Source organism: Enhydra lutris, unplaced genomic scaffold (genome assembly GCF_002288905.1).
Source record: "Enhydra lutris kenyoni isolate GAN:26980312 unplaced genomic scaffold, ASM228890v2 scaffoldscaffold10, whole genome shotgun sequence".
NCBI classification, from domain to species: domain Eukaryota; kingdom Metazoa; phylum Chordata; class Mammalia; order Carnivora; family Mustelidae; genus Enhydra; species Enhydra lutris.
In genome coordinates this window covers 32,132,569-32,147,810 of record NW_019154094.1, presented here as the reverse complement: position 1 = coordinate 32,147,810, position 15,242 = coordinate 32,132,569, and the positions used below count along the sequence as shown (strand labels likewise).

General features: G+C 36.5%; 1 pseudogene; it reads left to right on the top strand.

Annotated features, from left to right (window-relative positions):
* The window catches only part of LOC111143990, a 117,610-nt pseudogene extending 112,395 nt beyond the window's left edge, over positions 1 to 5,215 (top strand).
* Positions 5,216 to 15,242: the final 10,027 nt, after the last annotated feature.

Below are 15,242 nucleotides of genomic sequence, written 5' to 3'. Positions count from 1 at the left end.
TATTTCTAAGCCCTGTTAAAATTGTTTTATAGGCTTCTTAAATGCTGTAACACATTAGGGGGTAATCACATTAGTTGTTGCCTGCTGAGTCTGGCAAGACTTGGTCAGTAGTTCAAAGGAACTGTTCCAATAATACAGTCAGCTCACTAGTAGTGGGTGATTCTAATTGAAATAACTGGACTGCAACATTAGTCCAAATAAGCACTTCACTCCCATTTATGCTTCATTTGAAACCAAGATTAAGAAGATGTCACTTAAAAAATGATCTTCATTATAATATTGTCCTCAAAGGTCACAGTAGTGGGATTATATTATTGGTGAAACCTCATACTGATACACATTTTTAAATCATTTGTCTGTTAGTTTTGATTACAAGTACCAATTAGCTACTTAATCAAATCACAGAAATCTCTATGATATAATAAATCTCAATATATTCATTTCAACTGACCACTGTTAGATGAGGATAAAGCAGACTTTATGTTGATATCCTTAACAAAACCCACTCAATGTTGATGGAGATCATCCTTTAATAACTGCTCCAAGATTCCCCTGCCCCACCATCCCTGATCCCCACCCCTTGCTTCCAGACCCTCATGGAATCATCTTTCACACTATACCAGGGTTGGTCTGTGTAATTATAAAATATAGCATAGGTGATAGTATGTCATTTTTAAAATTAGGTTGAGTTCCTTCTCTTGGATCATTCTTCCTGAGGGAAGCCAGCTGCCATGTTGTGAGGATACTCTGAGACAACTGAGAGGGCTATATGGCAAGGAAGTCAGTTATCCAAATGCAGCAAACTAATAAATGTTTGCTGTTTCAAGCTCCTAAATTTATGATCATTTTTTATGCAGTAACAGGTAACTAAATTTCAGCACTTAAGAAATGGGAAGTTACAGTAACAATTCTAGAATAGGAGAATGATTTTGGAACTGAGGAGAATGTTGGTAAAAGCTTAAAGTGCCTGGAACACAAGGACTTGAAGGAAGTTGAAGAAAATGTTATAGAAAAATCGAGCTTACCAATATGGTTGCCTATAGTAGTGTATAAGACAAAAAATGTGCTGAAAGGACAGGCTGATTTTGCCTAAAGATTTTCCATACAAAGTATTAAAAGTGTCCTTTGGTTTCTCCTTGCTGTATATGAGAAAATATAATGATAAGATAAACTAAAAAGAAAAATTGTTAAATGAAAAGAGGTCATTATCATCGCTAATAATACTGTATTAATAAATATGGAATGAATAGAGATAAGACAATTTCAATAAAATACTCAAAATATATAGGTTTTGAACAGATTAACACATAGTAAATTGAAATTATAGTTAAAAACATATTTTTGGTTGCAGGATTCCAGTCCACCCTACATTAAAAAATAATACTATTAGGGATGCCTGGTGGCTCAGTTGGTTAAGCATCCAACTCGATTTCAGCTCAGGTCAGGATCTCAGGGTAATGAGATCAAGTCCCACATCAGGCTCCTTGCTGGGTATGGAACCTGCTTAAGATTCTCTCTCTCCCTCTTCCTCTGCCCCTCTCCTATCTTGCTAAAGAAAAAATAATAATAATTCCAAATAGATTTACAGGTGAAAATTATCAAACCATCCAGGATAACTTATGCTTATTCCTCCCAGGACTACTTTTTTTTTTTTTAAGATTTTATTTATTTATTTGACAGACAGAGATCACAAGTAGGCAGAGAGGCAGACAGATAGAGAGAGAGGTGGAAGCAGGCTCCCTGCAGAGCAGAGAACCCGATGTGGAGCTCGATCCTAGGACACTGGGACCATGACCTGAGCCGAAGGCAGAGGCTTTAACCCACTGAGCCACCCAGGTGCCCCCTTCCCAGGACTACTTTAATGAAATACCACAAAATAGGTGGCTCAAAACAAGAGAAATTTATCCTTTCCAAGTTCTAGAGCTAAAAGGCCAACATCAAGATGTTGACAAGGCCATGATCCTCTTCTAGCTACCAGAAGATTATTTTTTTTCTTAACAAACCTTATATTTAGAGCAGTTTTAGATTCATAGCAAAACTGAGTGGAAGGTACAGAGATTTCTTATAAACTCCCAGCCCCCGAACATGTAAAGCTGCCCCCATTATCAGCACCCCCACCAGAGAGGTGCATTTATTACAGCTGATGAACCTACATTCATACATCATTATCAACCAAAGCCCAGAGTTTACATTAGGGTTCACTTCCGATTTGGGGCATTCTATGGGCTCAGACAAATACACGTGACATGTATCTACCATTATTATATTATATTATATTATATTATAGAGTAGTTTCAGTGAAGTTTTAATAATCTTTGTCTATTTATCCTTCCCTCTTCTCTAACCCCTGGCTACCACTGATCATTTTACTGCCTCGATAGTTTTGCCTTACCCAGAAAGTCATACAGTTAGTATCACACAGTAAGTAGTCCTTTCAGATTGGTTTCTTTTATGTAGTAATATGCATTTAACTTTCTTCCATGTCTTTTTATGGCTTGATAGCTCATTTTTTTACTGTTGAATAATATTCTATTGTCTTGACGTACCTAGGTTATTTATCCATTCACCTACAAGGTTGCTTACCAGTTTGGCAATTATGAATAGAAAAGCTATAAACAACCACACACAGGTTTTGTATGGATATACATTTTCAACTTCTTTTGGCAAATACCAACTAGGAGGACTGCTGGATCATATGGTAACAATATGTTTAGTTTTGTATGGAACCACCAAATTGTCTTCCATAGTGGCTGTATCATTTTGCATCCCCAACAATGATGAATCTGAGTTCCTATTACTTCATAACCTTGCCAGTGTTTGGTATAGTCAGTGTTCTGGATTTTGGCCATTCTAATATGTGTGTAGTGGTATCTCATTGGTGTTTTATCATGCATTTCTTAATGATAATGTGGACATCTTTTCTTATACTTACTTGCCATCTATATATCTCTTTTGGTGAGAGACCTTTTAAGGTCTGTGGCACATTTTTATATCAAGTTGTTTATTTTCTTATTGTTGAGTTTCAAGAGTTTTTGTGTATTATGGATAATGATTCTTTATTAGACATACCCTTTGGAAATATTTCTCCCCAGTCTATAATGTGTCTTGTAAATCTCTTGACAATGTATTTTGCAGAGCAGAAATTTTTAATTTCATTGAATTTCAGTTTATCAATTTTTCCTTTCATGAATTGTGCTTTTATTCTTGTGTTTAAAAAATCATTATCTAGGGGCGCCTGGGTGGCTCAGTGGGTTAAAGCCTCTGCCTTCGGCTCAGGTCATGATCCCAGGGACCTGGGATCGAGCCCCGCATCGGGCTCTCTGCTCGGCAGGGAGCCTGCTTCCTCCTCTCTCTCTGCCTGCCTCTCTGCCTACTTGTGATCTCTGTCTGTCAAATAAATAAATAAAATCTTTAAAAAAAAAATCATTATCTAACTCAAGGTCATCTACATTTTCTTATATGTTATCTTCTAGGATTTTTATGGTTCTGTATTTTATACTTAGGTCTTTAATCCATTTTTAATTAATTCTTATGAAAAGTCCTGCCTTTTCCAATGGCTCCTCCTCTTCTGAGATCCTTTCATATGTTTGTTTGTTTATTTCCTGAAAATCCGTCTGAGCTGTTTCAGTCCTTACAATTCTTGGCCATTGTGGTATGAAGACTGGTGGTAGTGAAGTTCGTCACTGTAGGACCAGTACGAGTCCCTACTGTCACAAATGGCCATTCCTCTGAGATAGATGAGATCACACTAAATCAAGAAGCTTTCAGGGTCAAGGAGATCAGTGCTGCATCTGTTGCTGGAGCATTTATTAAAGGAAAATTATTTCTGAAAGAGTTCATGTTAAAAATACATGTACAACCAGGAATCAGTTGATTGAATTGGACATGATAGGGATCACTAACTAGTTTTTCATAGAGAGATCTCAATGAGAGAACACAATTTAGACACGCAGTTATCTTCCTTTTCAATAAGTCTGTGGTGTTATTGATGGACACTCAGGGAACATTTGACAGTCAGTTTGAGAGATTCAGCTGCAATATTTGTCCTTGGCAAAATGATAAGCTTAATATAGATATATGACCTATATATCCCTATCCCAAAATGTCCAAGAGGATGATGATCAGAATCTTCAGCTCTTTGCTGAGTATGGCTAGCTGGCAGGAGGAAAATATTCCTAAAGCCATTTCAAAGCCTGACATTTTTTCATTGAGAACTGAAGTTACCCAAATGAATTTGGGGAAGCTGATGGTGGCACCAAATTTTTGGGAAACTTCCTAAAGTTTTCAGAGAACCAACATAAGGAACTAGAGAATGTTTGAAAAAAATACATCTATTCCTATTTCACCAAAATATACTGTTTTCTGCTACCTCATGATGGCTTAAAAGGAGCTATCCTTCTGTATTTTGATGGAAAATTTAAAGAAATAGACGATGAATTCACCAAAACTTGAAAATACTGATTCCTTGGATTCCTTAGTCCCGAGAGCCTAGATAATAAGAAGATCAGAGAATAAAATCACTTGTCAAGGTCTGGTGGACTACTCCAAGACATATTAAAAATCTGTCAAGGTGAAGAATTACCATATCCCCAATCCACGCACAGGTCACAGCAAAGGGTAACAATTTGGTGGCCATAACAACTGTTCAAGACACATGTAGCAAAAAGATGAAAAACATCTGTGGTTGTAACAAACCACTTCTAGTCCCAAATGACTTGGAGGCCAAGTACCTGGAGCTTAAGGAAGACTTTGTAAAGCTATTCTGTGGGGTGACAGAGATGCATGGGTAAAAATTTGGCTAGTGTTATCAGCAGCAGTTGGGAAGTAAAAGAGATGTACAAACAGTACCTCTAGGATATTAAGCACAATAACGCAAAAATATCTTCCATGCAACTTATAGCCCTGCCACACTGTTTTTTGTAATCTTAACCACATAAGTGATTGTTGGTAATAACAAGAATCATTGGTTTGGACATTATAGCTCAACTATGCAATATGATAATAGAATTGACCCATATCACCCTGTACTCCTGGGCACATGTTTGGCAGTCTGGAGAACAGGATACTGTAATAGCTCATACAGGTACTGCCTTGTGAGACTCAGCCTTTATACAAGCTTTATAGTACAGCAGCAACCCACAAAAATCTGTATCATCAAGTTTTTCCTGCTCTAAAGTCAGATTCTGCCAAACTATCAGAAAGGAAGAAAATGTAATCCAATTTCAAAAAAAATACAGATGTGTAATCAATTTTCGATTAAATATTGACTTTATGTCTCTATGCAAGCATTCAAAGTGCTTTCACCAGAACAGAGTAAAACACTGAAGACTGAAAAATGGTTTAATTATTTTACTTCAGTGTTTGATAAGCAGGTTTATGTATACATAGTTAAATCATTTTGTTAGTATGTAGCTTCCTGATTTTGTGTTCAAATACGCTGTCATATTTGTCTGGTTATAATGATGGAACTTATATTCTCCTCAAATTCTACCACTGGGTTATAATTAAACCATATACTGACATTTTAAAAAGTTGTGAAAGGTGTTAAGTCTGTGTCTAGATTCATGTTTTGCATGTGGATGACCAGTTGTTCCAGTATTAAAAAGATAGTGCTTGCTCTATTGTCTTTTCTTGGTTCCTTTGTCAAAGATCAGTTGACTCTTACTTAAGTGAGTCTATTTCTGGGCTCTCTATTGTGTTCCATTGATTGAGTAATCTTTTATTTTGCCAATATCACACTTCCTTGATTACTATAGCTTAGAGTAAATCTTGAAATTGGACAGTATCAGTATTCCAACTTTGTTTTCCTTCATTACTGCATTCGCTATTCTGGCTCTTCACATAAACTTTAGTAGTAAATCATCAATATCGACCAAATAACTTGCTGGAATTTTGGGTGAAAATGTATTGAAACTACATAGCAAGTTGGGAAGTTATGGCATCCTTGAACATAGAATACCTTTCTATGAAGTTCTTCCTTGATACCTTTCATCAGAGTTTTGCAGTTTTCCTCATATAAATTTTATACATATTTTGTTACATTTATACCAAATTATATCATTTTTGTACAATATAAATGATAGGTTTTTTAATTTCAAATGCCACTTGTTCATTGCCATTTTGTAGGAAAGCAATTAACTTTTGCATATTAACCTTCTATCCTGCAACCATGTTATAATTACTTATCCCAAGAGATTTTCTGCATATTTTTTGGATTTTTCTATACGATGATCATGTTATTTGCAAAGAAACACAGCTTTGTTTCTTCCTTTAAATCTGTATACATTTTACTTGCTTTTCTTGTCTTACTGCATTAAGTAGGATTTCTAATTATAATATTGAAAAGCAGTGGAGAAAGGGAACATCCTTACCTTGTTCCTGGTCTTACTGTGAAAGCTTCAAGTTTCTCACAATTAAGTATACTAGCTGTAGGGTTGTGTGTGTGTGTGTGTGTGTGTGTGTGTGTTTAAAGATATTATTTATTTATTTGACAGAGAGAGAGATCACAAGTAGGCAGAGCAGCAGGCAGAGAGTGAGAGTGATGCAGGCTCCCTGCTGAGCAGAGAGCCCGATGCAGGGCTTGACCCCAGGACCCTGAGACATGACCTGAGCTGAAGGCAGAGGCTTAACCCACTGAGCTACTCAGACACCCCACTTTTTTTTTTTAAATAGGTTTTGTTTTGTTTTTGTTTTGTTTTTTTGACTTGAGGAAGTTCTCTTCTATTCCAAATGTAAAGCAGTATTGGATTTTGGCAAATGCTTTTTCTGTATCTATTGATATGATCATGTTATTTTTCTTTTTGGAGTGCAATGTGATGGATTACATTAATCTTCAAATGATGAAATACCCTTGCACATCTGAGATCCCAGTTTTGGTAGTGTATAATTCTCATACATTGTTGGATATGATTTACTAACATTTCACATATTATTCCATCTATATTCATCAGAGATACTGGTTTGTAGTTTTCTTGTAACACCTTTGTCTGGTTTGGCTATTTGAGTAATAGTGTTCTTATAAAATGAGTTAGGAAGTATGTCCTTTGTTCTATCCTCTGAATGAGACTACAGAAAATTCATATAACATTTTTCTTAAATGTTTGGTAGAATTCACCAGGGAACCCATCTGGGCCTGGGGTTTTCTGTTTTGCAAGATTGTTAGTTATTATTTCAGATTCTTTAATAATTGTACAGCTCTATTCACATTCTATTTTTTCTGTGACTTTTGGTGAATTTTATCTTTGAAGGAATTGGTCTTTCTCATAGGATATCAAATCTGTGGCCATAGACATGTTCACCGTATTGTCATTATCTTTTTAATGTCCATGGAGTATGTAGTGCTGCCTTCTCCTTCATCTCTGATAGTAACCATTTGTTTTTCCTCTCTTTTTTTCTTAACTTGCCAGGCTAGAATCTTATCGAAATTATTAATCTTCTCAAACAAACAGGTTTTGGTATTGTTTTCTTTTTCTATTGATTTCCTGTTTTCAATTTCATTGATTTCTGCTCCAGTTTTTACTACTCATTTTCCTCTATTTTAGAAAACTACTTTCCTAAGGTGAAAGCTTAGATTACTTACTTTTTGTCTTTCTTGTTTTCTCTTATATACATCTGATGTTAAAAATTTCCCTTTAAGCACGACTTTCACTGCATCCCACAAATTTTGAAAAGCTGTGTTTTCATTTTCATTTAGTTCAAATATTTTATTTTATTTTTTTAAAATATTTTATTTATTTATTTGAGAAAGGGAGAGAGCATGAGAGGGGAGAGTTCAGAGGGAGAAGCAGATTCCCCACCGAGCAGGGAGCTCCATGCGGGACTCAATTCCAAGACTCCAGGATCATGACCTGAGCCGAAGGCAGTTGCTTAACCAACTGACCACCCAAGCACCCTAGTTCAAATATTTTAAAATTGCTCTTGTAATATCTTCTTTGACCCATGTATCATTTTAAGTGTGTTATTTAATCTTTGCATATCTGAGGACTCTCCAGTTTTCATTCTGTTACTGATTTCTAGTTCAATTCCACTGTGGTCTGAGAGAAGACACTGCGTGATTTCTATTCTTTCAAATTTGTTAAGATGTGTTCCATGTTTCTGAATGTTCCATGTGCTGGGGAACTTTGGAGTGACACAAACCAGACCCTAACCTTTCCACCCATCTATATTCTACATTTATCCCATTCTAACATCTCCCAAAGCCTTAACCCTTTCTATTATTATCTCTAAATCTAAGATTTTACTGAAATATAACTTAAAAAGTCCCAAGTCTCATCATCTAAAGCACCTAAACTATGTATGGGTAAGATAATGGATATGGTTCATCCTGGGGCTAAAGTCCTCTCCATGTCTGGACATTTAAAACACAGAAAACAAGTTATCGGTTTCCAAAATACAATGGTGGTCTAAGCGTAAGATACATTCACATTCAAAAGGAAGAAATTTGAAGGAAAAAAGTCCACAGGTTCCAAGCAAGCCTAAAAACCTGTCATAGCAAATTCCATTAGATTTCAAGACCTGAGAATAATCCACTACAGCTTTTGTCTGTTGGGCCAGATCAGGGCAGCCCCATACTTTCAGTCCTCCATGGCAGCATCTCTCCTCTGAGTCCACGGCAGTATCCATCCCACTCTCTCTGGCCTCTGAGAAAAGAGTCTTTCTTCTCTTTTCTTGAAGAATAATACATATTTGCAGCGAATAGCTTTGGCTGCCCAATTCCTACATGTAGTATTGCAGAAGGCCAGCACCTTCCTTCATTTCTTTCCATGTCTGTCCTCATCAGTCCAAATGGGAACATTTCTGTGGACAGCTGATTAGATCCCTAAGTCACATACCTAATCCTTCTAGCAAAAACGTAACCAGGCACATCTTTGTATTTTCCCCCCAGAGCACACTTCTGGATCTTTTGATATATGGATAGGCTGAAAATTTTCCATATCATCACACTCCCTGCCACTTTATAACAAGGATCAACTTTCCTTCATTGTCCAAAATGTGTTCTTCATTTCCATCTAAGATCCCACCAGAAATACCTTTAATTCATATTTTTTTAAAGATTTTTTATTTATTTGACAGAGATCACAAGTAGTCAGAGAGGCAGGCAGAGAGAGAGGAGGAAGCAGGCTCCCTGTGGAGCAGAGAGCCCGACGTGGGGCTCAATCCCAGGACTCTGGGATCACGACCTGAGCCGAAGGCAGAGGCTCTAACCCACTGTGCCACCCAGGCACCCCTTTAATTCATATTTTTACCAACAGCCTCTTCAAGGCAAACTAAACTTTTTTCTAACACGCTCCTCAAAAATTCTTTCAGCCTCTACCCATTACCCAATTCCAAAGCCACTCTCAATTCTTTTGTTATTTGTTGTGGCAGTGTGCCATTTTCTAGTACCAAAATCTTAAATGGTTTCCTAGGGTTGCTACAATAAACAATCACATATTGGGTGGCTTAAAACAACAAATTTATTCTCCCATAGTTCTGGGAGTTCGAAATTCAAAATTGGAATGGGGGAAGGCCACATGCTTACTTCCCCAAATTCCAGTGGTTGCAATCCTTGGTGTTTTTTGGCTTACAGATACCTAACTTCAATCTCCTCTGTTGTCACATGGCAACCATCCCTTTGTGTGTCTGTATCTTCACAGAGCATTTTTCTTTTTTTCAATTTGTGTCTGTGTCCTTTTTCTTCTTACAAGGTCACCAGTTATACTGAATTAGGGACCACCCTAATGCCCTCATCTTAATTTGATTACGTCTACAAAGACCCTATTTCTTTCTTTCTTTTTTTTTTTTAAAGATTTTATTTATTTATTTGACAGACAGAGAGAGCACAAGTAGGCAGAGTGGCAGACAGAGGGATAGAGAATAGTAAACTCCTCGCCGAGCAAGAAGCCCAATGCGGGACTCTATCCTAGGATCCTGGGATCATGACCTGAGCCGAAGGCAGTCGCTTAACCAACTGAGACACCCAGGCGTCCCAAAGGCCCTATTCCTAAAAAAAGTTATATTCACAGGTACTAGGGTTAGGACTTTGACATACATATATATATATACTTGTGGGGAGTTGGGGAAGGATACAACTAAACCCAGAACACATGCATTTTATATTTTCTTCTGGGAAATTAAGTAAAAGAACAATAGCTGCTATGATTATTTTATGAATCTAATATAATTTTAATTTAAAAATAAAGATATGTATGATTAAATAAGAAAATATTATATAAGAAAATAAAACTTTAGACACATATTTCTTATTAATAAAAATGCAAAAATCAACAGTAAAGTATTAGCCACATTAATCCAACAGCACACCTACACAACTTACAATACAATAGCAAGTACAGCACTGTGTTCTTACGCTTAATAGTTTCGGGGTAGCTTCAGAGGTTGTAGGTGCATTTTTCAAGGTATTCAAATATTGTTCTGGTGTCATTCCTGAAATCCCATCTTAGACTTGTTTCTGCATCCATGCAATGATTTTTTGAAAGAACATAGTTACATGTACTAAACCCATTTCTCTCTAAAATACATAAATGAGGGGTACCTGGCTGGCTCAGTTGGTAGAGCATGCTACTTGAACTCAGGGTCATGAGGCCAAGCCCCACAATGTGCTGGGTGTGGAGCCTACTTAAAAAACTTTAAAAAAATAAATAAAATACATAAAAGAGTTTCCATTTCCCACATTAGAACCTGATTGAAACCACTAAATAATGAAAACTTTGCCAAATGATGAGGACACGGGAACCTCATGGATTCCTAGTGTAGGGCCATTCTGGAGAGGCACTCCAGTCCCTAGTCAAATTCAGGATAAAATACCACATTCCAACTACTTTAGATCCTGGGTGCATAAGCCAAATACATGCTCACACAAGTCTGCAAAAAGATGTTGGCAGAAATCTGATGCAATGATACTGATGATGGTGTAAAACTAGAAGTGAAATGAACACCTATTACTAAGAAAGTGATTAAGAGGTTATACATGCTTGTATTAGAGAATTGCACAGCATTAAGAAATGAACTGGGTATACCTGTACCAACATAGATATCTCACAGAAACATATTAAGCCCAAAAGTAAGAAATAGAGTATGGTCAACAGTACACTATTTATACAAATGTAAAACAACAGAACAAATGTTAAGAAACAGACATTAAGGGGCACCTGGGTGGCTCAGTGGTTAAAGCCTCTGCCTTCGGCTCAGGGTCCCAGGGTCCTGGGATCGAGCCTCACATCAGGCTCTCTGCTCAGTGGGGAGCCTGCCTCCTCCTCCTCTCTCTCTCTGCCTGCCTCTCTGCCTACTTGTGATCTGTCTGTCAAATAAATAAAAATTAAAAAAAAAAAAAAGAAACAGACATTAACAAACAGGTACTTATTAAATGCTTTAAAGACTCTGTTTTGCTTTGTTAGGGAAGAGATAATAGAAAGTGAGGTACAGGGATAAAATTAATTGGTTTCAATTATCTGTCACATAAAAGTAAGTTTCCAGGTACTTAGTAGTACATTAATTTCATCTGTCTATACCTGAAGTCAAATAATTAGAATTTTATATACACCTAACACAGAGAAGTTACACACTAAAACTTAGTTGTAGTATATATGGTGTCTCCACAGAATTGATGGTACCCTCCCCCACTGTATAACCTCTGTGAAAGAAAATTCAAATCGAAGTAAGCATTGCTAAGAGAGTCATTCAAAATGGAACCAAAAGGACATGCAGGAAGTAGGGCATATATACAACTCCTGTTCCAATTCTCAGAACACCATGAATTTTTGACTTTTGTCAACTATAACCTGTCAACTGTAACCCTACCACCTCTAAGAACACAACCTTCTACTTAGCACTGAAATAATATAATACCTGTTAGCCAAATAGCAAACCATGTATCAGAAGCTTTAAATCCTGTCAGTATCAATCATAACTCGTTCAAAAACAGTTTATATAACCTTGTGGGTTTTGCCTTTATAAACCTGCATTACCAGCTCACAATTCTGAGCACACTTTCAATTTTGGCCTACTGTGGGCCTTCCAGACTGCAATCCTTAAAACACCAAATAAGGGGCACCTGGGTGGCTCAGTCGTTAAGCATCTGCCTTCGGCTCAGATCATGATCCCGGGGTTCTGGGATCGAGCCCCGCATCAGGCTCCCGGCTTGGTGGGAAGCCTGCTTCTCCCTCTCTCACTCCCCCTGCTTGTGTTCCCTCTCCCTCTGTGTCTCTCTGTCAAATAAATAAATACAGTATTTAAAAAAAAAAAAAACACCAAATAAATGCTTTTGATTGCTTTACAGCCTCTTCTTGACTGACACATTTTTGTAGTTAGATAGAACTGACCATCTCCCACTACAAGGGATAAGACATACCTGGCTAATTCCAAACAGGATATTCTGATTCACTTTTGCCATGATGATCACTGTAGCTAATCCAAGTCTAAGTGTCCCACCCTTGGCTACAAGGATAGTTTCATGGCTAATCCTATGTACAAGAAAGTCAGGATTTATACTGGGAACTCTAGGTCACAGATTTCCCAAAACTGCCATTGACCTTTTGCAAACATAGGGGATGTCTACAAGTAAATCTGGCACACCTGAGGACAAATGTAGGAGACTCACAAGAACAAGGGCCCTGGACTTTATGTTTACATCAGCCAATAAATCTCCTTAAATGTTTAAACCATTGAGAGTTGAATTGTACAGCACAAAGGACATCCTCATTCAACCAAAAATTACACACTGCTTGATCTCTGATTCCTTTTTTTCTTTCTCTTGATGTCCACTAGTATGTGTATGTGCAAGCACAAATATACTGAAGCATAATTTACTTTACTGGCAATACTGAAACTGTGTAGTATAGGGAGTACCAACCATGATATCTAAAGAAGTGACCCTGCATGCACTTACATTTCCATTTGTCTTGCAAATGTGAAGAAAGAACTACTAGATTTTCCAAGTCCTCTTTGGGGGAAAAACAGAGTAATACCTATTCCATGTGTACAACAGGACTATTTTGAAGTTCAAATGAAATTTTTTAAAATTATATAAGTATTTTAAAAACTAGCTATTATCTTGTATATGATGCATCAATGCATTAAAAAAGCATTAAATTAAATCAGCATTAAAAAAGTAAAACCCCAATCTCCTTGAGTTTATCTTGTACTCTACTCAACTCCCTGCTGCACAAGGGAAGGATAAAATGTCGCTTTTAACTTTGAATTCCCCATCTTTTGTCAGTGTGTTTCACAACCTCAACTTCATTTAAGCATAGTTCAGTGGCAAATTTCTATATATATCTACACTTTCAAGTTGCTTAAAGATATAACATAATTGGGTGTACCTTTAACCCAATGGTTTAAAGTCCTAAAGGAACGAACAGTATGCACACAACATCTTCCAGTATTAAATAGCCTGGGATCAAATAAAATGCAATGAACAATGTCAGTTCCTACTGAACTGGAAATGTTGTTAGTGAGATACTGGACACAGATGACAGTGCTACCTCAAGAAACATAATGAGGGAGTTTTATCAAGCCAAACCTTTTAAATCGTTTGAACTCCATAAAAACCTGCAGGCATGACAGATTAAATGTAATGCTTACCTCTGATTCTGAGCTGCGGCTTGTATCGTCTAATTCCTGTAAATAAGAACAGATGTGCTGTTAGAAGGTTTTGATTTGTGTTTTTATTTTTCAAAACCCATCTAGCATAGTGAGGTTTTTCCATTTGGGGGATGGTGGAGTAGCTTTGTTTTCTCGCTCAATGTCAGAAATGGGAAAGTAAGTCTCACTCATCTCCATCCTATCAAAGGAGAAGCTCAAAACAATTTACAGAGAAGGATGTGTTATTTAAAGATGGATGAAAAGAGACTGATCTACCCAAAGACATCTTCAAATATTTAGAACAGGAGAAAAACATTACTTTAGCAAGTTTAGAAACGTAACAATTATGAGTTTCAACTTGTTTGCACGTTATACCGGCTGCAACTTGAGAAGTCAATAATAACCTCAAACAAATAAATAGGGTAAAGATACTGCAGGCATCCCATCTCTAGGTAAGCCATCTACTCCTGTAAATCACACACCCTCTGCTCTAAGGATACTCTTTAGCAAGACACAGAGCCCTCAGCTTTAGCACATATAAAAAATATAATTTACAAGTTTGGCATTTTCATTTCTGCTGATGACAGTTTCATGAGAGCCTCACAAATCTAATTAAACAGTTCACAGACATACAATTAAATATATTCTCATGACAATGCTATGGGGAGGATGATGACAATACCTTTTCCTTATACTGAACATTTTACCCAAAAAACCTAGAATAATGCAATAAAGATTGCATAGTGTCATAGAAAAACAAATAAATAGGTTTATTACGATTACAGCTACAGAGCTGCATATAATAAAATAATAGGTTTTATATTTTTATTTTCTGAGTGATAATATTTATATACTAACTATAGTCTGCATATTAAAATTATAAGAGAATGAATCTTCAGCTCTCTTAACATGATGCCATAAATGAAAAGCAAATAGTCAACTTATATGTTTTTCCCCCCTGCTATGAAATGAAATGACTCTTTTTTTTTTTTAAGATTTTATTTATTTATTTGACAGACAGAGATCACAAGTAGGCAGAGGCAGGCAGAGAGAGAGGAGGAAGCAGGCTCCCGCTGAGCAGAGAGCCTGATGCAGGGCTTGATCCCAGGACCCTGGGATCATGACCTGAGCCGAAGGCAGAGGCCTTAACCTACTGAGCCACCCAGGCGCCCCTGAAATGACTATTTAACATTACATTTTTTAAAGTCAAATCACCAGTTTCTTTTGGCATTATGTAAATACAACTTTTGCCTATATATATATATATATATATATATACACACACACACATACATATTCTACTGAAAATTACATATTTTAAAAATATTCTACTATTTTTTATCTATTATCTATCTATTAAAAAAAATTCTACTGAAAATTACATATTTTAAAAATAGTAAGCAACCAAGAATACAGGTAAAATACAATAAAGCCAGAAAGCAAAAATCCATTTTTTTGGGTTACTGTTATTTATGTTTGTGATTGTGAATTGTGAATGACTATAAAGCAATTAATTCAGATCATCAATATTATTTGGTTTTATTTTATTAGCACCCACCTACTACCTTTGGGTAGCAATACTATCAAAAAGCCCAAGATTGAACAGCTAGTTTCTTTTTTTTTTTTATTAGTTTTTTTTTTTTAACTTGACAGAGTGATAG